The sequence below is a fragment of the Camelus bactrianus genome, unplaced genomic scaffold (assembly GCF_048773025.1).
Source record: "Camelus bactrianus isolate YW-2024 breed Bactrian camel unplaced genomic scaffold, ASM4877302v1 HiC_scaffold_30, whole genome shotgun sequence".
Classification (NCBI taxonomy): Eukaryota; Metazoa; Chordata; class Mammalia; order Artiodactyla; family Camelidae; genus Camelus; species Camelus bactrianus.
The window spans coordinates 7,255,550-7,279,970 of record NW_027413945.1 but is presented as its reverse complement, the minus strand read 5'-3'; the positions used below and the strand labels follow the sequence as shown (position 1 = coordinate 7,279,970).

At 37.4% G+C, this 24,421-nt stretch overlaps 1 pseudogene; it reads right to left on the bottom strand.

Moving 5' to 3' along the window:
- Positions 1-16,832: 16,832 nt before the first annotated feature.
- On the bottom strand, positions 16,833-19,074 carry LOC141576764 (THO complex subunit 6 pseudogene; annotated as a pseudogene).
- Between the last annotated feature and the right edge of the window lie 5,347 nt (positions 19,075-24,421).

Genomic DNA, 24,421 nt, shown 5'->3' with positions numbered 1-24,421 from the left:
TTATATGCAGTCTATTTAGAAACCTTTCCTCCTTTTGTAGTTTGTTTTAGATATAAACACTACAAGTGTTCCTCTTGTGTAGGTGGTGAGAGGGGAGGAGCTACAAGTGGGAGGCTCCGCTACAAAGCACAGAGGTTTGTCAGCCCTTCTGCTGTGATTTACTAATTAAGGGGCTTTTGTTTTCTTCTGCATGGCCTTGTCTCTAAACATGAGCAGACTTCTCCTGGGCCTTATCTTCTTTTCATTTTTTAATACCACAAGCCATACTGTGTCATTTGCTTACACGCACAACTCTAATTACATTCTGAGTCATCCTTGCATTTGTTCCAATACAAGATTATCATTTGCTGTGTAGTTGGGAAGCTCCACCTCCCCTTTGGTTCAAGCCCCTTGGTCTGAGGGAGGGAGGGCCTCTTAGTGTTTAAATCTCTTTACAAAATGTAAAAAGGTGTACCCCCTCCTTTATCAAAGTGGTTTCTAAAGAATGAAGCACTCCATGCATGGGTAGTCTTTTCTTTAAATTTGGAGGCTCTGTACCTGAACATTTTTCTCTAACTCTTACATAGAAACACTAGAAGTAAGAGGTTTTCAGATTTGTCTGGTATTTATTTCCTATCCAAATGATCTGATTTCTTCCTGCAAACAAAAGAAAAGTTAATATTTAACTGAGAAAGTGATGAAAAACATGTAAAGTCAGATACATCCCAACTGGTAGCTAATCATTTCATCTATAATGTGTTTGGGCATGTGCAGCTGTTTTCTTTTGGCAGTAAGTATTGGAGAGTAAAATGTTTGTAATGAATGTTGCTTTTTTACTTATGCTGTGTGACTGTACCGGTCACTTACCGCAGGTCGACATTGGCATGTATTGACGTTCATGAAAATGAGCACAAGCATCAAACTGTCTAAAGTAAATCAGTAGCTGAAATATTAATAAAATGCAAATGAAATGTGATTATCCTGAGTTGTAAGTAATGTTTACATGAAAGTCATCAAACTCACTGGCATCAAATAGGTAAACTTACTATACATTTCTGTGGAACAGCTGATGATAATTTTGGAAGGTGGTGTATTTTAAAGTTTTGTTTTATGTGTGGTTTAACTCATTAAAAAGGTGTACACTTTATAGTCTCTATTTTATGAAAGCTGAATGAGTTGAATTATAAAACTAGACCCTAAAGATTATTGGAGGGTTACCATTCCCAGAGAACAAATAAATATTTTAAAATCCCAAATTACATTTAATTTCTAAACCTTTAAAGAAAGTTCCAAGATTTTAAAAAACATTTCAACACTGTTTTTTTGTCTTAGGTATTAATATACAGTTAACTAGATTAAAATCCAATGGATATTAATTGCAGCTAAAGATTTGCTGCATGCAGCAGACCTGACATCTATCTTATCTTAATTGACAGACATAAGAGGTAAGGACTGTATCCTTATTACTAATATCACCAGTCTTTTCTTTATTTTCCACTTTTATGCAGTCTTTAAATATCAAGAACAGAGCTGTAATAAACAATAGTTTTAATATTTATAGTAACAAGGAATAATTTATTGAATAAATTGAATATTTAATAACTTTAAAATGTTAATAATAAAGTGAAGGCTTAATATCTTTTAACAAATGAATTGATGAATTTTAAATATTTCTTAGCAGTGGAAACCTATTTCCAAGCATATTAGGTAGAAGCTTAATATGTAATCGAGATGCAAATTGAGGGACTAGAGGAGAACTGGAGTGAGGCCCAGACATGACCCTCTTCTTCAGCCCTTTCCCCAGAGGCATCCTTCAAGGGGCCCTATGTGTTCAAAGGAACACAATTTCAAGATGGCTGCAGTGAAACCTGCAAATAATCAATTATTAGATAGGTAAAGTTGCCAATACCAATCTACTGGCAGACAGGGAAAATCATAACACTTGATAGTTTTAATACTTTTTAGCAAGCTGATTGTAAGCATGTCCAAATTGTCATATACAAAACACCTTAAGAATATTAATGTGTAAATTACAGAAAAATAATGCAGATTGCTCTAGACTCAAAAGTGTTGCAGCCCACTTATATTTAACATGACCCAAATATGTTAAGATAATAGACAATTTATGGATAATTAGTGACAAACTGTGTAACGTACCTATTTTCCAAATTATCCAATTTCATAATAGTGTACACTTCTCTGTTTTAAATTTAGGAACATAAATTACATTGATTTCTTAATATCTCAAGCTACAATACAGTACAATATTCACTTAGAACAGAATTCATTGTTAAGGATAGTGAAAGGAAATATGAATTTTAAGGAGGCATTTTGATATTTTCAAAAATTTCAAAGACTGTTGTTAGATTGACTCAGTTAATCTTTGTCTTTTATTTCTAGTATATGACACTTACCAGAATTGCCATTTTCTTGTCCATATGTGCTGGTTACTTAGTATTTTTAAAGAGACTATCCTGAATGTGAAGGTTAGTTCAGTGAAGACTAGATACAGTCATCCTTGAATCAATCCACTTTCCCAAACACGCCTAAGCTGCAACACAGCACAATGTGCTGATGGAGACTAATCACAAGAAGGCAGTGTCTTCAATTCCATTCATTCTGTGGAGCTTTCTGTCTGTCTTTAGGAGATGAATAATGCACAGCCATTTGATAGACTGATGAGTTGAAGTCTCTAAAGTCAGGACTTTTATGAACTTATTGTTAACTTGCTTATTGTATTAGAAATGAAAGTTCTAATATTTTTTCCTGGCTTGTCAGTGGCCTGCTTTTTTTCAAACCAGTTTGCCCAATTTGCACTTTGGAGACTTCTGAGGCTTGAAAACTAGAAAAGAGAGGTGGTAACACAGTTCTCAGAGCTGGAAAGACAAGGAACTCAGAGGAGCTGGTTCCAGGCCTGGATGTTTTCATTCCTCTCCCTCCTCTGGTCTTGTCTTCAGTAAAATCCTCTGTGCTCCTCCTTATACTGGCCATGGAGCAGAAGTGTTAGAGACAGGAAGGACAAGAGGGAGGGTGAATGAACAGGAGACCATTGACTGGCCCTTTATTGGTGGCTGGGGGGCACAGTGAGGGGCCATGAGACTATAGCAGTGTCAGAAAGACTGCTTTGTGGGAGATGGCAGTGAGTCCTGTCACAGGATTTCAGGATACAGACACAAGTCATGGAGCTGAGCACCTGCAAATAACAAAGGACAGGAGGTCACTTGGCCAGTTGTCTAATCAGATATGTGTAGTGTACAAGGGGGTCTGCTAGGTACGGTAGCCCATGTTGTTGAGAAGCCTAAACCCACTGAAATAGACATACATGAAAACAGATGCATTGTTTGTGTCTACTCGTTCCTGTACTGAGTATTAACACAGTACCACACAGTGATGAAGCGTGTTGTACCTAGAGCCAGACTGCCTGGGTTTGAATCTTGACAGCACCATTTCCTTGCTGTGTGACCTTGGGCAAATTTCATAACTTCTCAATGCTTCATTTTCATTACTAGTAAAACTGAGGTAATGATAGTACCTACAAAATGGGAAGATTGTTAGGAGTAAGCATAAGTCACATAAATTACTTTGCATAAGTCCTATTACATAGTAAATGCTAAGTAAATATTAATTATTCCTTGCAGGCAGTTCTGGGTTATAGTAATGGTTAAATGTTGAGCACTTTTACCAACTGTCAGGCCCTTTGGAAGAACCCTATATGCATTAATTCATAGAATATTTTCCAGAGACAATGATAGCTTTCCAACATGGCAGATGAGGAAGCTGAGGCACAGAGAGTGGAAGGAAGTTGCCCAGCATTACCCAGTGACTAAGTGGCAGGACCTGTATGCAACCCCAAGCACTCTGACTTGTGCTCTTAACCAACTATGAACTTCACTACAGCAACTTTTATGATGGCTCCTCTTGTCAGTCTTCAAACCTTGTCTACTTAATTTTTTTTTCCTGTGGTAGTCTTTGTGTCTCAACCCTTAATTCTTTCACACTAAATGAGTTACCCCTTTCTGAAGTTCTGTTTCAGACCACCATTTGTCCCCATCCTAGCTCTAAAGCTTCATGGTTAAGTTGACTGTGACATGTAGGCTGTGCTGCTGATCGAAGCACAATAGCCCAATTCTCTCCGCCCTCCCACAGGCCTGGTAACAGACCAAGGAATCCCACGTCTGCAGTCCTTCCTGCCTGTCTCCTTAGAAGCACCATCTCTTGAAGTTACAGAGCTTAATTGAATCTATTTATTTTAAAACTTTTACAACACAAAGGGTAACTTTACACGAGGTGAGGTTGCCTATTCTAAATAACTTCCATTCAATTTAACGACCTCCCTCTTTGATTTATCTGTGGGCAATCCTTCTTGGAAAAGCAGAAGAACATCTGGAGCTTAAAATAATATGATGCACTTTCTTTTGTGGGTCATTCAGAGAGGTGTAAAAATGAGACAAGCCTTGTTTTCTCAGGCAGTAACCCCTTATCCCACTTCCTATTTTATCTACCATTGTCCCTATTAATTAAAATATTTCTGGTATTTTGGTTCAAGGCCAAAACACTGCTATCTGTATGCAGTTGTGATGGCTTTTCCTCTCTTTTCCCTGATCTCAGAGGCCTGACTACTCAGATGCCTGGGCTTTGAAGCCATGGCTGATAAACATCAATTGCATGAGGTGGGAAGGCTCCAGCTTACCCTGACTTCCCTCTGTCCATTCTTCTGCATGGAGTCCAAAAGAGGAGTGATGAAAGAATGGGGAGGGGAGAAAACAGAATTCGGGCATGCCTTTTCATCATCCACCTTTGCATAGTAGGACAGATTAAAACACGTTAAGAAACAAAAGAAAACAAATTTGGCTTGCTTGACCCGAGTTCCCAAGGAGCACTAAGGATCAGCAGTGGGGGGCATGTCGACATAGGTTCCCCAAAGATACTGGTAGGACATGTGCATGAGAAAATGCACGCTGTGATATGTACATGAATAAATGTGTGCTCTGGTGCTCCAACTATACGGAGGCAACTTTTTGGTCAGTGAAGTGGTCTGAAGCATCCTAGTGCCAATGATGAATAATAACAAGGGGAACTCTTCCCAATCTGCAGGAGAGTTTTAAGGATTAAAACTTTTAATTTTAAGATTTTCTTTCTTCATCCTCTCTGTGTTTTTCATCTTTCATTTATTGTGTCTGATACTTTTATCTCCTCTCAGGAGTTAGCTGACAGAACAGCAAGTACATATTAATATAAGTTGGGGAGTGACCTCCCATATTTAGTTGTACAGTTTGTACTTTATCTGGACAGATGACTATGGTGTGATTTATCTCATCCATATAACATAACTACACTTCTTGCCAGGGAAATTGCTATTGCTTTGTGTATGGAATAAATCAGTTTGTCTGCAAAGAGGGCAGATGTTCTGTCCCAAAAGCAAGTATGAAAATGACATTCCACTAAGAAATGTATTTAGTAACAAAAGGGTATTAATAAGTCTACATTGATTAAGCAGTATCAACACCCAAACAAATAAGCAAATATATTTTTATATATAGTAGGTCTTATATCTATTTTTATAGAGAAGCAAACTGAGGACCAGTGAAATAAAATAATTTTTAAAATGTTAAATATTTACTTTGAGACAGATACAGAATTTGAGCCCAAGCATTCTGAGTGATTAACTCTAAAGCTTTTCATTACTTATACCCCTTCCACTTTTCCTTCACAAATTAAAATAAATTTTGATTAATGTAGGGTGGGGAAGAGGTTTAAATGAATGATACTTTCCTCTAAGTTTTTGTAGAAAATATCCAGAATAAATAACCTTCTTTGGAGATCAGAATAACTTGCCATGCATGTATAAAAATTGCTGTAAGAAAGCTATGTTCTTAGGAAACCTAGTCCGTGGAATCATTCCTGATTGGATTAAAAAATTTATTTCAATTAAAAAATATGTCAGAGGCAAACAGTTAATTGCTGTTTTTGCATGTTTCCAAATAAGTGAGTTGCTTACACAAACTGCCTCAGATGAAGCTACTCTGATATAATAAAGATAATATTTTAAGTAGTTTATCTGCATTTTTTGCTTATAAACAGAACCTTGTAGTGCTAGTTTGTATTTCTTTCAGTTAAAGACCAAATATAGTCAAAAGAGGAGATGGTTTAATATTTCAAAACTAAAGAATTAGGGTCCTGTTTATGGTATTTCTAGAAAAATGATCATATGTCATATGCATTTTTAATCCTACTTTATTTTAGTTCTTAAGTATATAAATATAATAATTGATTCCAGGTTTATGCTTTAAAAAAAAGAACAGAAAATTAATAAACACTTGTGAAGGTGAAACTGTCACTGTTTCTTACTGACAGTCAAGATAAACTAATCAACTAAAGAGACTGGTTCAAATAAATGATTAAAGTTGACAATAGAAGTGGAAATCCCACACTCCGCCCTCAGTAAAGCTCTTAACTGAGAATTGAATACATGTTGGAGCTAAGAAGTCTCCATGGCAGAGAGAAAGGAAAATTATTTTGTGATCATTATGTTTCATAAGGGACTAAAGCTCATAAGGTTTGAGTTCACAAATTGAAATTGTACGATTTTCAGGGGAAAAGGTCACGATGGAAATCAATTATCCTGACCATAAAATATCCCTATATATTATTTTGTTTTTTAAAATGTCTTCCACTGAATCTAATTCTGAAAGTCATGACCAAAAAAGATATCATAGGTAACAAAAAAATTCAAATAAACTCTAAGTACATTTTAAAATTGTTTATGTTTCAAATAACTTACCAAATATTTTGAGGATTTCTCTTCTGTTCAAATACAAAATATCCCATGTAGAAAATGAGATTAATATATGCTCAGCCTTTCTCTGATTACTGGGCAATAATTGAGAAACCAGTGGCAAAGAGGTGATTTTCTATCAGAAACGTACACAAGTACTACCTGCCCATTCAGTGGACACTCAGAATCTTTGAGGAAGGTGTAGTTTGAAACATTTTATATAGTTTTTAAATTTAGAACCAAAAAACTATGCAAAAAATGCGATTTTTAATGTAACAGGTGGAAAGAGTGTAAGTTAAATAGTTAGAAAACAGTACTAGAGGGTAATTGTTGGTAGTATTTTCCAAAGATGATTATAATAGTATTGTATGTGTGTATATTTATAGTAGTATGTCATAAGTAGTATTATGTCTTACATGGCATCATCCCATAAAGAATTCCCTTCTCTTTGAAACTGTCTGAGTCATAAAAGGCAATTCAGTTCTCATCTTGTTCGTTACAGTATTCTTGCTTGGATCTCTTAGCTGCTATGTTAGAGGTCCAACTATCTTAAGGCCACCATGTTGTGAGGAGGTCAAGCCACATGGAAAGGCCTTATGTAGGTACTCTGGTTAGCAAGTCCACATTTTTGAGTTATTCCAGCCCAAGCTGTAGCCACATGTGTGAATGAGCCTTCAGATGATTCCAGCCCTGGCTCAGTAGGTTACCTCCAGATGTGGAGTTAAAGTCCCAGACATCATGGAGTAGGAATAACTCATCCCTACTGGACCTTGTCTGAAATCCTTAGGTCTGTGAGCCTAATGAGCATAGCTGAATGCCAAGCCACTAAATTTGTGGGTCATACATTAGAGAAATTTAAACATTTGTGCAGGGCTTACTATGGAACCGACCACTATGGTAATCACTGGAGAGTTTGCATTAGACATGCGCTCTGCCTTCCAGAAGCTGTCCTTCCAGTAAGGATCATGATATGGATAGAACTTATGAAGATCATACATGTTGGTATTTAAGCTTTTTTCTGTTCTTATTAGATAAATATTTCACTTTAACATAAATTAAGATTCAATAAATGTAACTTGAAGATTGCATAGACCTTAGTACTCCTTTGGGTAAAATATTTATTAATAAGGATTTTTCTACCTGCAAAATAACGTATGTAAAAATTCTCTGAGCGTTCCTAAATTCCAAGTCAACCACAAGTCCAAAATACCAAAATAATACATCATACGGTTTATGTGATTCTAAATGTTTGAAATTTTTCTGATCATTTAAAAATTGTAAAAATCTCAGTGAATTCATATTTTTGGGAATTAAGGCAGGAAGCTATTTTGTAACTCTATACTACTTGACCTGTCATGTTTAGGCTGTAAGTTTAAATCCAGATGTTTCTGAAAGCTGTCTTGAGCTCAGCTGACTGGTGGTCTTCCAAATGTAAAATGAGTCAGCAGCAGCTGTTCAATTCACAGCAGTTTGGAATTTCTGCAATAAAATCCATCCCAGAGTCTTCCTTTCTTAACTGATGAACAGAGGATCTGGACTTGAATGAAACAGGTACAGGATCATTCTTAAATGTATGAGGGGTTTTGCTTGTTATATTATATATTGGTTCAAACCTAATGGAAAACAGAATAACAGTAAACAAAGAGAACATAACTATTTTTTATATTCTTTGAAGTAATCCTACTTCTGGGAGTCATTCTGAGGGAAATAATTGAAAAGAAGGAAAAAGTAATATACATGAACGTGTTCACTGCAGGTATCATAACAGGAACATTGGAAACAATAGATAGAATTATTTATTTGGTATTTACTATGAGACCTTGCATACATGATCTCTAATGTTAAAAAAAAAAATCTGAAAGGTGAACAGTGGTATCCATAGCTTTGAATGAGGAAACCACATGCAAGCTCCCACTAGCAGTAACTGACAGAACCAGCAGACACACCAATGCAGGATTGTATGATGAAAGGCCATGTCTTCAGTGACACCACAACCGTAGCTGGTAAAAATCATAGTTTGACGAGAAAATCCCTGTGAAATGTTGAATGAACAAGCTTATATACCTGAATAATTATAGCAATAGAAAATAATAGCTAATATTTTGAGCATTTAATATGTACCAAGCCTAGAACAGACAACGTAAAGGTGTTATTTTATTGTATCCTCTCAATTCTGTACATAGATGCTGTCCTCATTTTAGAAAAGTTGTACATATTACAGCTCTGACTTTGTGTGCGGCAAGTACTGGAGGCTGGTTGTGTATTTGTAAGTATACGTGTAAAACTACTGACAGGAGCACATCGAAAACATTCACAATGCTAAGGGTTCGTTTTAATGCTGGAATTGAATATTTTTTACATTTTCTCTTTTATGCCTATTGTTTTTATTGTACAATACAAGTGTGTGACATTTTTATAATCAAAATAATATCAGCTTTATTTTTTAAAGAAAAAGAAGTATATCTAGACTGAGGCCAAACACCAATAAGCAGGAATGAAATGGCCACGATGGGGACTTGACCATGTTAAAATTTCCATTACTTTTCAAAATAAGTGTTCTCAGGCAAGATAAATGTGAACAGGTCTTTAGAAATAGTAATGGAATCAGTAGATAAAGGAAACGTTGGAGAAATATTTTGGACCAGTGTTTTTTTTCCTTTGGTAACCACATTTTACCACTTTAACAGTTGTGAACTCATTTTTATCGTGTGGTGGTCATTTACTTCACACTGATTTTTATTTCTTATTTCCTTTCATTCTACCTTTGTGGATAAGCTGATGTTGAAAGCCCTGATTGGTGAATTACAGACAGAAATTAGGCTGCAGTAGTCCACAATCCTCAGATGATTTTATTCTTTTTATTCAAAACAAGAAATACATTTAAAGAGTTTTATTTAAGAATTACAGGAAGGATGTGCCCATGTTGGTTCATCGATTGTACCAAATATGCCACATTGATGAGGCATGTTGAAGGTAGGGGAGTATATATGTGTGGGTGGGGAGGGCTACGTGTGAACTCTGTATTTTCTGCTCAGTTCTGTTGTGAATCAGAAACTGCTCTAAAAGGATAAAATCTACTTAAAAAATTACAGAAAAGTAAGTTATAAAACAGAAGGTGAATGGGTGACCTAGGTTTGCAGAGTATAAAACCAGGATTAAATGCTTTTGGATCTGATGTAGCAAAGAGAGCAGGAAGGCATGTGAGAGAGATATTAGGGAAGTTATGACCATATACCATAATATATATGAAATAACTTTGCAAGATCTTAATATCTATTCCAATGTGTTTACATTGGGCAACCAGAACTTTCCAAAAATCAAAACCTAATCATGTCGTTCTCCTGGTTAAATGCACCAGGGGCTCCTAAGTACCCTCAGAATGAAGATCAAACTCCACAGCTTACCAAGCTGGGCCTTGCTCACCTCTCTAGTTTCATATTTTGCAATTTTCTCCGTGGTTCTCTATGTTCTAGCCCTACCTAAACCGTTCTTTTACAATATAATGATTTATTCTTCTTCCTTGACTTTGCACATTCTATTCTGCTCAAATTCCTTGTGTCTCTCCTGAATAAATGGATGGAGAGATGGATGATTCATAAGTAGATGTGATATAGGTCCTGCTACTCAGTAGGCAATGGAATTTGATAGGAAAAGTAACTATCAAAATGATAGAAAGGTACTGTCAAATTTTGAAAAACATCAAAAATAGTAATAATAATAAGAAAACAGTTTTGGACACTGCAGTTGCATTATGGAAGGGTGAATGATCAGAAGCTGGGATGGTAGTGTTGCAGAAAAACATGTGACAGCTCAGTGTTACAGCTCAGTTGTGACAGCAACCTGGATCTGGGCAAGAGACCAAGCAGCACTCAGAGAGCTGGAGAACTCAGGTCTATTACGCCAGCAGGCCCAGAGGAGTTAACACTCCAAGCTATGGACCCCATCTGTAGGTTTACACAGGCTTTTATAGGCTGCCAGTTTACACTTTGCAACATCATACGCAAATAAGGTATAATAAAACTTGACTAATTAGGAACAAGCTTTGTAGAAATGGACCAATCAGGAGTGAGAGAAATGGACCAATAAGGAGTGAGGGAAATAGGCCAATCAGGAGTGATAGAAATAACCAATCAGGAGTGATCTCCATTCAAATAAAGCACTACAAATGGACCAATCAGGAATTAGCTCATGGAACCAATAGAATTTTAGGGGTAAGTTCCACTTTCCTAGAAGTAAACTGTTTCAGAGGCAAAAAGTTAAGTCTGGACCAGGGAACAGGATAGTGCTGGCAGGAGAGTAGTGGCCCTGCTGGTCTTTTTCATGGAGCTTCCCACCTCTGTAGGGAGAGTGGCCCTCACAGCTCTGACACTGACCTAAAGTAATAGGGTAATAAGGTCAACAGATGAAAGGATGGGGAAAGCAGGTGGAGAATCAGGTAAATATACAATTCTGAGGGGGAAAGTCATAATGGCACTTAGGCAAATAAAATAAAACAGGTCTTCATCAAAGATAACACTGGTATTTCAGAACTGAGGACTTTACAAGGGTGCTTTACTCAGATAATAAGTATTATTGAAAAAATATAAACTTATAACTGAAAATGTTTCTGTATTTGTGGTATATGGAGACTCAGTAATTCTCAATATTGCATAAGATTAGATTGACTCCATTTCCATCTTTTCAAATAAGAGGAGGAAAGTACAGTCCTAAAGCACTTCAAAATTTCTTAATTCAGATGGAGGTAAAGAAACCCATTCTATCTTCCATTCATTGGTGTATCCCACACACTTACAGGTTATACAGTACAGAATGTATTAGAGAATTCAGTTTAATTACTTATTAAGTCCAAGATTAGTAAACATTGCAATGAAGATTCCAACCATGTAAAAATATACACTGGTACTTTCAGGCAAGATACATACTGCACAAGACTATTTGTATTACATAAAGGAATGACTTGATTCTTTTAAGTCTGTTTGGTTTTGCAAATTAAGTGACGTGCATTGAAAAACATTAAGCTCCATGTTTCCATTTTGAAAATAATGGCATTAATCATTTCCTTGAGGAATCTGTTAGTTGCCAAGAGCCCTCTATTTTCAGAGAGGTATATTAAATGTTATTTGCTGACCTGTATGTCTCATGTGACATTTTTTTTTCTTTTAAACAACCTGAGTCTGACCTTGCATTTTCAATTGAGTCATTATACATTTGTAAGCATTGCATTTTGTAATAAGAAATGTGAAACACTCTATAGCATTTATCAAGTAGATCCTGCCTTATGATTTATTTTGTGACTTTGTTCAGCACAGGGAGATTCCTGGTTAGTATTAGGAATATGTGTGCGCTGGCAGTCATGCAAGCTTTAGCAAAATAAGTGGAGATCTGGTTCTGTAAAAACATGGGAAATTTCGTGTTCGCTGAGCAAGAATAATGGTCTTGTAAAACAGAACATGTGGATATATAAACAAACACATATTTATGCCTAGAAATAAAATACGTTCACTGGGAAATTCACATTCTCTTAAAATACACACTCCTTTTACACTTTCATGACTTTATATTAAGGAGTCTTATGCATGCAAATGAGTACAATGCCTAGAGAACTGGACACCTCAAACCAGGTGATGACCAGCTCTCGTGGTAGTGGTGATAGGGAAGCTATTTAGATTCTTTATGAAGGAAAATGAATGGGGCAAAATTAGAAATCTCCAATTAGCCAAGTCTTCCCTTCTTTAAAAAAGACAAACCAGAATCATTGGCATGCTTTCTGCCTTTGTTATATAAGGAAATGTGTAATTTCATAATATTAATGCGTGTGTGTGTGTGTGTGTGTGTACATGTACATGTATATAATTTAGCTTTCAGCATGTGATGGGCTGTGACTGTGAACTGAGAAGGCTACTTTACCTCTCTGAGCTTCAAATATCTGTATCTATGAAGTGAGGATAATAATGCCTTCCTCATAAGGTTGCTGTGGCGACAATGAGACTAGATTTTATTACTCACCTAATAACAAAGTCTGGCACATAGCATTATGTTTAAAAAACTACAACTATTTAAAAAAATTTAAACATTTGCTTTCCAAACTGTACCCAGCAAAGCTAAGTGACATTCTTAGCACTACATAGCTTATTAATAATCAGATGAAGACTTTTAAAATTACTTTTAGATCCCAGTGAGTATATCTCTTGTGTAGAAGAATTTAAATTAATTTTTATAGATGTTTCTCCCTCAAGTAGGTGGAGTGTAACTCTCCAATTCTCAAGTATTGTCTTTCTAAAGAGTACAGTATTGAAAGGGGGAACAGAAGGGGACTTTACAGCGGAGAAACCTGACAAGCACTACCGCAGCCAGGGGATGAAAATCAGCATCAACAGTGGTAAGTCATGTTGACAGTGTGTCTGCTTATCGGTGTTGTGAAAGTAACACAGAATGGCATTGTTTTCTGAGGTCTCCTCCTCAAAGCCTATAACCACAGTCTAAGCATGATAGAAAGAAACATCAGAAAATCTCATTTTTGGCATTGTGTACAAAATATCTGACAAGCACTCTTCAAAAATGTAAAGGTCATCAAAAAAAGCAACAGACGCCTAAGGAGATATGATGAGGAAATGTCATATGACATTCTGGATGGGATCCTGGACCAAAAAAAGAACATTAACTAACATTAAGGAAATCTAAACAAAATATGGACTTTAGTTAAAAAAAATGAATAAACAAACCAAAAAACCCCCACAAATCCTGGTGAAAATGTGTACTGTCTTGGATTTGATAGACACGCTTGATTATGTTATGCAATGGATTTCTCTAGACTTTAAGAAGACATATCAGCTAATCCTGTTGTAATGTGAATAATTCTCTCAATGAGAATCTGAGAGCAGTTCTGCTGGGCAGGGCCTCCGCCTTCAGAGAGTTATTTGAAAAAGAAAAGATCTGCAAGAGAATATATCTTAGCATCTCAGATCTGAAGAATTCTTAAAAAGCTTCCTGGAATAAGAGATAAGGCTTTTCCTACCTGACATTAAAACCTGGGACATATCCTAATGTTTATGAGAGATGTGACAGTTATATGCAGAAGAGATTGTACTTTGGAAAAACAAAGTCCTATATGAACATATAAAAATGAATTTCCCAGGCCACCAAGGATGCATTAAGTGCAATCTGATGTGTTTTATTACCCTTCTACAATATTGCAAGTGAATACAATTAGGAAATTTGCTGATAGCACATACCTACCAAAACATTATAGCCTCTGTGAATGCCATTCTTCCAGGCCCTTGAGGCTACAGGATTATACCTTTAGTAAGAAAATCTAGGATATAATTTTTTCCCAAAATACATTAATTTCTTTTGTCTATCATTACAAGGGCTACAAGTTGTAACAGAACAAGAAATCAGAGCTTAATCATTTTATTGAAATATTTACTATAAAACAAAATATCCTCTAATTTTCATTATATCAAATCAGATCTGTAAACTATTCTAGTTTGTGAATATGGGTATGGCTTTGACTTGTCTATTCCATAACAGTTGTAATGAACATCACATAGATTGCACACAGATCAGTGGTGAAAGATTCCCTGCTCATTTCAGCTTACAGGAAGTGCTTAAAGGCATAACTTAAGTAAGCCAGCAAAATCTGCATCATGCTATTCTTTTGTATGCCTCATGGAAGGTATACTTAAGATGTGGTACAGTGTTATCTATATTGCCTGATGTCAGATCTCATTGCATGGTGACTCAAGACATACCTGTTGTGTGTTAGAGAGGAACTTGGGAAGTATAATTTGAAAAGCCAGAAATCTGGCTTGGCTTTCCAAAAAAAAAAAAAAATTGTAGTGATAAAATCACATAAATTAGGAATGAAAAACATTTAGACTTTGGCCAATTTCAGGCTGGTTTGTGGGCTGTTTATTGGCCTTTTTATTTTTCAGAGATGACACAGTTAATGGTAGTGTTCTCCAACAGTGTGAGAATGGTTTTTCCTTAAACTTTTCTGCAAAGATATTCTTTGGATAAAATAAAGTCTGTCCTGGAGCTTTCCTGTGTAAATGATTTATAAAGCCTGTGGTTAATCAAAATTTGCTCTCCAAGGTTACATTCATTAATTTATTCATTCACTGAGTACTTATTGACTGGCACCATGCATGTCAGCATTGTTCTGAAACTCTAAGTATAAGGGTGAGCGAAAACAGACATTATACCTACCCTCATAGGGCAGACAGTCTAGTGAGGAAATGGATATTAAGCAATGGACACACAAATAATTCTAAGGTAACACAATAAAGTAGAGATACAGAAGAGACAAACACAGTGAGAGTACAAAATAAAGGATGGACTTGGTCAGGATTTGAACTGTTCAGCTATTGACATGCTATAGACACACACATTTACAAAAAAAGGAAAAAACAAAGTAAAGAACTAAATAAAAAAAAGAAAAGAAAAGAACGAAATGAATGAGCCCACCTTGTCTATATTTTATGCCTATCTTTTTGTTTTTGTCAGGGAAACCCTAGTGTTTTGCGGTTTTACTTCCCCAAGTAACAAGTATTTGCTCTGGGTTCTTCCAGTTTCTCTATTGTAGCTTCATGAGCACAACCCAAGGTTATTGTTTTTTTTTTTTTTTTTAATCACCTGAATTTGACTGAAAACTGACAAAAATGGGGTGAGGGGAGGGGAAAGAAACTGGTTAGACATACAAAACCCATGTGGGGCCAATTCAGTTGAAAGGTTTCCTTCTACTTAACACGGGCCTCATGTAGGATTTGAGGAATTTGTATTTCAGGGAGGATACAGGTTCCAGAAATGGTTTAGAATTCTTATTTTCTATTGCCAAAGTGGCTGAGATTCTCTCTTAGTTATGAATGAGCTTGTTGGAGGCTCGTCCCGCTCAGCAGCACCAGCTCCTGTGTGTGTCTAGTGGGGCAGGGAGAGACTGTGAACTAACTATACTCCATAAACCTGTGGGCAAAGTCTTTGCTAATATTCTTGCTACTAATATGATGTATAGATAATATTCATAAAATTGCTTTTACAAATAGAAAACCCAAGTGAAATGTGACATTTACAGAAATAGATTAATGGATACATCTACACAGTTTAACTGGAACAGCTGTTTTGATTAAAGAGACCTGTCAGTTCAGCACAACTGCTTGAATGACTTTTTCAATTTGATTTAATTTGATCTGATCTAAGTAGTGCATAATACCAAGGTAAAAAATGTACCCCATTTCTCAAAATTAGAAGCATGGACTTTAACGTTGGAGGGAAACCTGAAGGTTACCTAACCCCACCTCCCAATCAGCACAGGAACATTTTTTTCGGTAAATTCTATTCCTTTCAGTTCGCCTCAGCATGATTACATGCAGCAAAGGAGAACCTGCTGGTAGGCGGGCAGACAGTTTCATCCTAATGCAGTTATGAATACTAGGACTTTTTCTTTTGCATCCGGTTGTAGCTTCTATTCCTTTCCCTTTGGAAAGGATGTCTTTCTCTCTTCTACACAAATGCCTTCAATTACTTAGTATGGAAGTAATCCTAGACAACTTACTTTCCTGAGCACCAGAGTCCTCATCTGAAAAAAGGAACCAGTAGTATTATTTCCTAGGGTTTTTGCAGGAGTTAGAGCAGACAACTTACTTAAAGTGTCTCCAGCAACACAGAAAGCACTGCTTTGTCAGTGGTGCAATCAGAATAGTATCGTTACTGTTGTGCTGTTATTTTACCTCCCTAACATCTCTGTTTGCCCAGCTATGCATTCCTTGCTTCTTTATTTGTTCTTAATAGACTTCGATCTATTTTACCTTAAATTATAGAGCTGAACACAGTACCACCCATGGTCCTAACAATGTAAAACACCATGTGACTGTTTCACTTATTGGTCTGGACATTTTACTTTTCTTTCAACATAAATATTACCCATTCTTAGTGTCTTTATCACACCATTGGATCATACTATCCCAAATAATTCCCTAGGTTCTTTTCTTTCTTTCTTTGAAAAGCCCGAAATTTTATTTGTATAAAAAAAAGAAGAAAAAATGCTCCAAACCAGAGATGGAGGTGGGGGTGTCGCTGGAGGTCAGAAAGACAGGGAGAAAGCTTGGTAGCCTACGCTGGTGAAGACATCCACCCTGCAGCTGTTGCCTGAGGCTGTCAGGACCTTGCACTCAGGCTGATGCTTGCTGGCTGAGGCTGAGTCTTAGCAGCCTGGGGAGGAGCCAGGCACCTGGGCCTTGAGCTTCTCACTTAGCTGCCACTGGCTGACGTAGTGACCCTGGCCGCTGATAGAATCAGGTCCTGGTAGAAGGTGACGTGCTTCTGTGGTGCCATCATAGGGAAGATGGTGGTGGGTGTGGAGGATCCGAGGTGCCAGAGGGTGAGAGCTGGGCCACCTACACCGACCATCCAGTCTGAGTCAGTTGCCAAACATCCGATCCAGCGCCCACTGTGGGGCCGAGAGCACTCCTCGTGCTTGTAGACCTCGGTAGTCTGGACCTCCTTGGCCTGGCGGAGGTCCCAAAGCCGCACAAGCCACATCCTCGTCACCTGACAGCACCTCGGGGCTCCGCTCCTGCAGTGCTAGGCAGTGGATGTAGTCCGTGTGGATGGAGTCGCCTGAAGGTCCCCATCTCAAGGTCCATCAAATGCAGCTGACAGTCTCCCAAAGCCAGGAAGAGGGATTTCTCCTTGGGGAGGAGAAGCAAAGCACTGACCTCAGGTACTTCCAGGCTGGTCCTGTGTGGGCGCTGACATAAGGAGCAACAGCTCCTTACAGCCCTTCTTGAGGAACCCTGCCCAAAGCCAGGCCTTTGCCTCCCCATCCCCAGCACCGAGCAGATGTCGATCAGGGCAGACCATGCTGTAGACAGGCCCAACATGGGCTTGGAAGGTCCCCACGGGCTTCTTACTTTCCTCTCTGGCCTCGGAGCTCAAAGCAGCAGACAAGCTAAAGACGGCTATCTGCCCGTAATTGTTGCCAGCTGCCAGGAACAGGGTGAGACTCTGGGAGAAAATGGTCCTATGCAGCCAGGGCAGAGCCATAAATGCTTCGGCCTGAGCCAGAGGCCCCGCGTACGGCACAGCTCGCTCCACCTCCAGAACTAAAAGTCCCAGAGCGCCCGCGCGCCAGGCAGCCCCACGGGTCCGCCAGCGCCGAAGGGCGTCTCCCCTTAGCGGCGCCCCGCCTCCCAGCACCGCCGCCGCGCACCCCGAGCCCCAGGAGCGGAGGAGCCCGCCAAGAGGAACCCAACACTGGGCGGCGCCCACTGAGGCCGCGCTGCCCCTGACCCCGACCCCCACCCCCACCCCACTGGGCGGAGCCGCCTGCCGTCCGTCTTCCGTGCCCGCGCTCCGGGGGGTTCTTCATGTGAACAATTTTACACCTGTCTTTTCTCATATATCCTTTTGGTTTCATTTTAAGCTAAAAGTAAGACTTTTAATTTATCTGCATTAAATTGTATTTTTCTGAGTGGGCTTTTTGTTTTAGCCTGTTTAGAACTTTAAGAATCTTTAACCTGTTATCCAACAAATTATATTTTAATCATAACTTTAGGTCATCTGCACATTTGACAAGTCCCTTTTCTAAATCTTCAGTCACACCATGATTGTTGACTAGGACATAGATGAGAATTAGCATTTCAACATTGTATTTATAATCCATCAGAGGAAATGAAGCCCTAACATACGGCGACAATGGTGGGGCTCCAGGGCAAGGGATTGAATTCGGGTATGATTCCTCCATTATAACCTTTAACAACCAGTATTCAGGTAAATTCCTAAATCCTTTGATTTGCCTTGATTTTAGAAATTACTCTCAAATGTTTTCTCATTCTTACCTACACAAAATGTATGCAACACATCAGGCCTTGCAGGTTTAGGGTTTTAGCTGAGAGGAGCAATGGAAAACACTAACATTTAGTAACATCAAACCCTATATTTAGAAGGAAAACCAAAGAGATTATTATTTTCAGGCATAGAATCCAGCCTGTCAGTCTCCATGGAGCTGGTTGACAGACTCCTAGAGGCATATCACTTTAAAAAAGGAATTAATATACTTAAAAAAAGGAATTAACATTCTCTAGTGACAGTGACACTTTTGAGATGCAAAGGGTGGTCTGTTAATAATTTCACCAAGTCATTAGGCATAAACAAGACTGCAAGGGAAATCCTCATTTTCATGACTCATATTTTATGCTCAGTAAAATGGATATTTAAGTAATCGAATTGCACTTTAGAATTGAGTGGAGATTTAGAAGTCACTTTGTTCACCTTTTCTCTGCATGCAAAAAACATCTGACTCAGTCCAACCTCTCACAGTCCATGTTACAACACCCCTGAATTGATGATTTTTCAGTCTCCTCGAATGAATGCTTTCAGTGCTAAGCATGGTGGCACTATCTGGAGGGGTAGTGAAAGGGCTTCTAGAGGGTTTAGCAGTTTTACGTATTACAGTTCTCCTAGATAGAAGTCATTCCTGGAACTTGTTCTTGGTAATTCACCTTCTAGCAATTTGTAAGTTAAATTGGTGTCCACTTGGTAGTGTCCCAGCTATTTGAAGACAGTTATCACATGGGCAGAGTTAAATGAGTGATATGATGGCATGAATACCACAATGTACATTTCCCCTCCTCAGTCAATGTGTATTGAAGTGAAGTGTTTAGTCACTTGCTTATCTTTTGGTGAAATTCTCTTATACTCTTAAAATATTTCATGTTGAAATATTTGACCGTGCCGCACTTCCTTCAACAACTTGTCTTAATTCTTTAATATGAGATCAAATATTAACTTTTCTGGGAAACTTGCTTGAACTCTACACTGTTTTGCGTCCTCTTTTATTTACTGTTCTTGCTCCCCATGCACTGTGTCTTCTCCTTCTCCTTCTTCTCCTTCTTCTCCTTCTTCTCCTTCTCCTTCTTTTGTTCTTTTATTGGGGGTAATTAGGTTCATTTATTTACTAATGGATGTACTGAGGATTGAACACAGGACCTTGTGTACACTAAGCAGTCACTCTACCACCGAGCCATACCCTCCCCACTGCGTCTTCTCATCCTCATTATCACACTTATCACACTTTTCACACTGTGTTTGTTTTCCTTTCTGACTCTCCTGATTATACTAGCATTTACTGAGTGCTTACTATGTTCCAATTTCTGCCCACAAGATTTAACTGATTAACTCAGTTGATCCTCAGAACAAACTTATAAGAGTACAACCATTATCATTCCCTTTTCAAAGGAGAGGAAACCAGAGCACCACTAGTTAAGGAAATTGTCCCAAAATCAGAAAGTCCTAAGTCCTAGAGTGTCTGATCCAAGATGTTGGGCTCCTAACCATTACCCTATGCTGCTTCTCTTTAGCTGCTCTTAGAAGGCAGGAGCAGGCTTTGATCTTTGTGTTATCAATATCTAGTACCCTGCCTAGAACGTGGTAGGGACTTGAAAAATAGTGTTGAATAAATGAGTGGATACATGTTTTCTACTTAAGTATTTTGAGTGATAGAAAGCAAAAGTCATCAAGATTTTAAGAGTATAAAGGACTTTAAAAACTTATTCAAGCTCTTGTTTTGTATCTGGAAAGATTATGATGCATAGAGCTAAGTTCTATGCATAAGATCACTTTCATAGTTTAGCTAACATATTTTTAACTTTCTACCATATGTCAGAAACTGTCTCAAATGCCTTACATGTACTATCCTGTCTGATCCTCATCTGAGTGGATATTCTTATTATCTCCATTTTAGAGATGAGGAAACTGAGGCATAAAGAGATTGTCCAGTGTCTCATAGTTGTTAACTGGCAGAGCAAGGAAAAGAATCCAGGCTGGCTGGCTTCAGGATTCATGCTCTTACCCATCACACTGAATTGGCTCTCACATATCTAATCATTGCCAGACCTAGCCCCAAGTGAATGCTAATTCCCAGAGTTTTTCCATGTCTTATCCACATATTTCAAGAAATACACTTACTTTAACTTAATGTCAATATTTACATTGTGTAAATTTTATAATGCACTTAATATGTTTTATTTTATTTGCACTTTTAAGTCTCTTGGTCTTTAGAACATATTTTACAGATCTACAAATATGATTGAGAGAAGTGCTTATGTAGTTTTTAAAGCAATCTTTTAATTTATCCTAGAGAACTTTCAATTTTTTAAAAAGGTCATCTATGAGTACCCAAAAATTGTCAGGAGCTGTACATAGAAGTTGAAATATATGTATGAGTCTATCTGTGTGCATGCATGTGTGTGTGTGTACACATATAGGTATTTGAATTTTAAAATGCAGGGAAGATTGGGACACATCTTAGGAGACTTCTAAATATAGCTTAATTTTAATGTTTATTTTTCAGCACTCAGAATATGAAATTCTTCTTCTATATTGGAGTTTTATTTTGGGAGGAGGATTAATTGGTTAGTTGGTTGTGTTATGCTTGCAGTTAGTTTACAGATTTTAAAAAATGAAAGTTTCTTTAAAAGTTTTTTTCATTTTACTGGGGTTGTATTAAACGTATAATTGAACTGCAGCAATAAATCATTGTTGTGTGTCCTGGCTTGTGATTCATAAGTCTTGTAACTACTACATGAATCTGCAAACCCAAGAGTCACATTTTATTCCTTTATCTGTGGAACCTCAGGTGTGATAGTCTGATGACATCTGTGAGTTGGGCCATGTGAGTCAGCAGCTTCAGCTAGAAAGATCTTATGCATTTAACCCCTCGATTTCTAAAGTCCCCTTTTCTATCTGCTCTCAAGACTCCATCTGTGAATATATATTTTTATGCTGACACTATGACCCAGTATGTTTTTGTGTGGCTGAACCAAATTATGTGGTAAAAGTGGGCTCTTCCAAAGGAGGCTTAAGTTGTGTTCACATTACATAGAGTTAATCTGTGCTGTTTGAGAGACGGTAATTGAGAAGTTGTAATGGAATCAATTTCAGTTTTGACTTTCAGTTTTTGACCTTTCTTTCTTCACATTGTTATTACCAAGGTCATTGTCATTGTCATTACACTCTAAAAGCATGAACTTATTTTTCAATTAAACAATAAAGTGCTGATAGTTTATTAAACCCCCAAGAAACTGGAATTAAATATAATCTGCACTATGTCCTCGTGAAGGTTTGCAGTTCAAAGCAAATTTCTCATATGGTCATTATACAGTTAATGAATAAAACTTTGACAACATTAGCATTCTTGACAAGCAATTTGTTTATTAAACTGGCACTTCTTATACTTGTTTGCTATGTTCTTCAATAGAAAAATGAATATTAATACATCTATTGGATTATTTTGAAAATAGGATGGTATCTAGAACATAAAGTACCATATATCACCAATGTACATGTATGTATGTATGTATTCATGTATTTATTTATGAAAATAGAACCATCAACCAGCAAAATATAAGTAGCACCCAGAATTTATTGACTGCTTACAGCATACTTTGGCAACAACATTTATCTCATTTCAATGCAGGTTAAAAGTGATTGAATTTTGAAGAGTAGGCTTGGTAACATTAAACTCATTAACAGTGGGGTTGTTCAAAGATTTTTTTTTAATGTATTATATTGACTCTGAGACACCAGTGATTGTAAGCAGCATCATTATTTTAGGGAAAATAATAGTGAATACTGACAATTCAACTATGGCACTATAATTTCTTATCACTTTGATTGTAAGATGTACCCTGACTGGGAGAAGTTAAAATGTGATAGCACTGTATCTCAGGCTGACCCGCAGCTATAATTCAGAGATGAAGAAACAGTTCCTTTGTGTACGTATCTACGGTGAATACTGAGAAGCGGCCTGTGGCCTAGGGTTATGATATTATGGTGCCTTCCTCTAAAATTTAATTCAGGTTTGTCCTAGTGTAATTACTCATGAGTTTCTCAGAGTTTCCCACTGAAATGCTCTTGAATAGAGAGAGGGAAAATGAAACCCCAAGAGTTTGGAGGTATAGTCTGAAATGATCTAGCCCTACACAAAATTTATAAATATTAATAAGATAGTAAGAAATGTGCTAAAATATAAATTTTTAATAGATAATAGTGTTTTTATTTAAACATTTAAAAATAAAATTAATTTTCAAATAGATGTTCCGTATTTTTCCTGAGGCTTTGTATGCCCTAGGCTTAATTCAGTATGCCTCTGAAATTCAAGTACCCTTGGAGACTCGGGCAGCCAGAGACAAAATATAGACTTAACAACAGACCTCCATGATTTTTGATTACCCCAAAAAACTGACAAAAGGACAAAAATAAATTACTTAGTCTCATTAAAGAGAATTAACAAATTTTCTATGCTGGACTCCATCCAGGCAATGCCTTCCTGTGAAGAGTTAAATCTATTAGGATTTAACTGAAAATTATATCTAAGTGAGAGAAAACTGGAATTGCCTTGCTTGATCATAAAAATCTCCTATAATTGAATTGCACGTTAGTTTTCCTCCCTACTCCTGTGCGCATCAATCAGGAAGCAAGCTGACTAGCACAGAATGCCTTCTACATATCTTTTATGTGTGTGTTGCAGAAATATTTTGTAGAAAGCCTTTCTTCTCTAGCAAGGATTTAAATTAATACTAGGTAAAACCAGTGGCATAGTTACATCAAGATCTACAGTTGTTCATTTCTCCAGCAGTGCCCACTCATGCATACACGTGTTTATATTATAATTCACTGGTTCAGTGTATTTTATGAGATATTATCCTATTTCATCTTTAGTTTTATTCACAACATCCAAACAGGCAGGAAGTAGCCTTTTATTTTTTAATGCGTCCAGAGACATATCTGTTCTTATATCTCCTGCTTGGACTTTCCCACCCCTGATCCCACCTGCAACGTGATCCCCACTCCTGAACCATCCCCCCAGAAAAGAAAGATTTAGGAACCTCTGCTTGCTGTAGAGTATGCTTCTGAATCACTGTACTGTACACCAGAAACTAATACAACATTGTAAATCAACTACTTCAATTAAAAAAAAATTAAAATAAGCCCTTTAAAAGGCACCACAATTTGGAATTGTTGAACAATTCTACTCAGAGGATCACTGGAGTGTTTCACCAAACTCATACTGTGAGAGGCTCAGATGTGTCCTTGTCCCCTGAATGGATGCATAATACGGAGAAGTGAATGCTCAGAGCAAAGCAGTGAAATTACGGTGATGCTTTCTGCATGTTTCATAGGGCAGGTCAGATCCGCTGAAAGTCACTTGGAGTCCATGAAATTTATGACAGAAGTTTTTAGCACTTAGTGATCAAACAGTCCTTTGTTCTCGTTTCCTTTATTTCTAAAGCAAAGGGCAGAAAACTGAAAATGAATTTTAGAGTAAGTTTGCACTTTCATTTCTCTGTACTGTGTATTTGATGTATCTTTGGGTCTCGCCTTTTTGTTTTTTTTCTACAATGACATTCTGGAAAGCATGTTTCAGAAGGTGTTAGACAATATACCAGAACTAACTTATTTTATGCAAACTGGGTTGATCGAACAACCAAGTAGCCTAAAGCTTGTGTTGGTTAATGAGAAGTCAAAGTGATCATCTTTGAATTATGAACACTGGAGCTGTTGTAAACATTGGTAGTAGGGCACAGTGGGTCAGTGGGTTTTCTTATTCAGGCCCAGTTCCCACAGACTGTGGGTTGAATTCTAATCAACTTTTCATTTTGTTCTACTGTC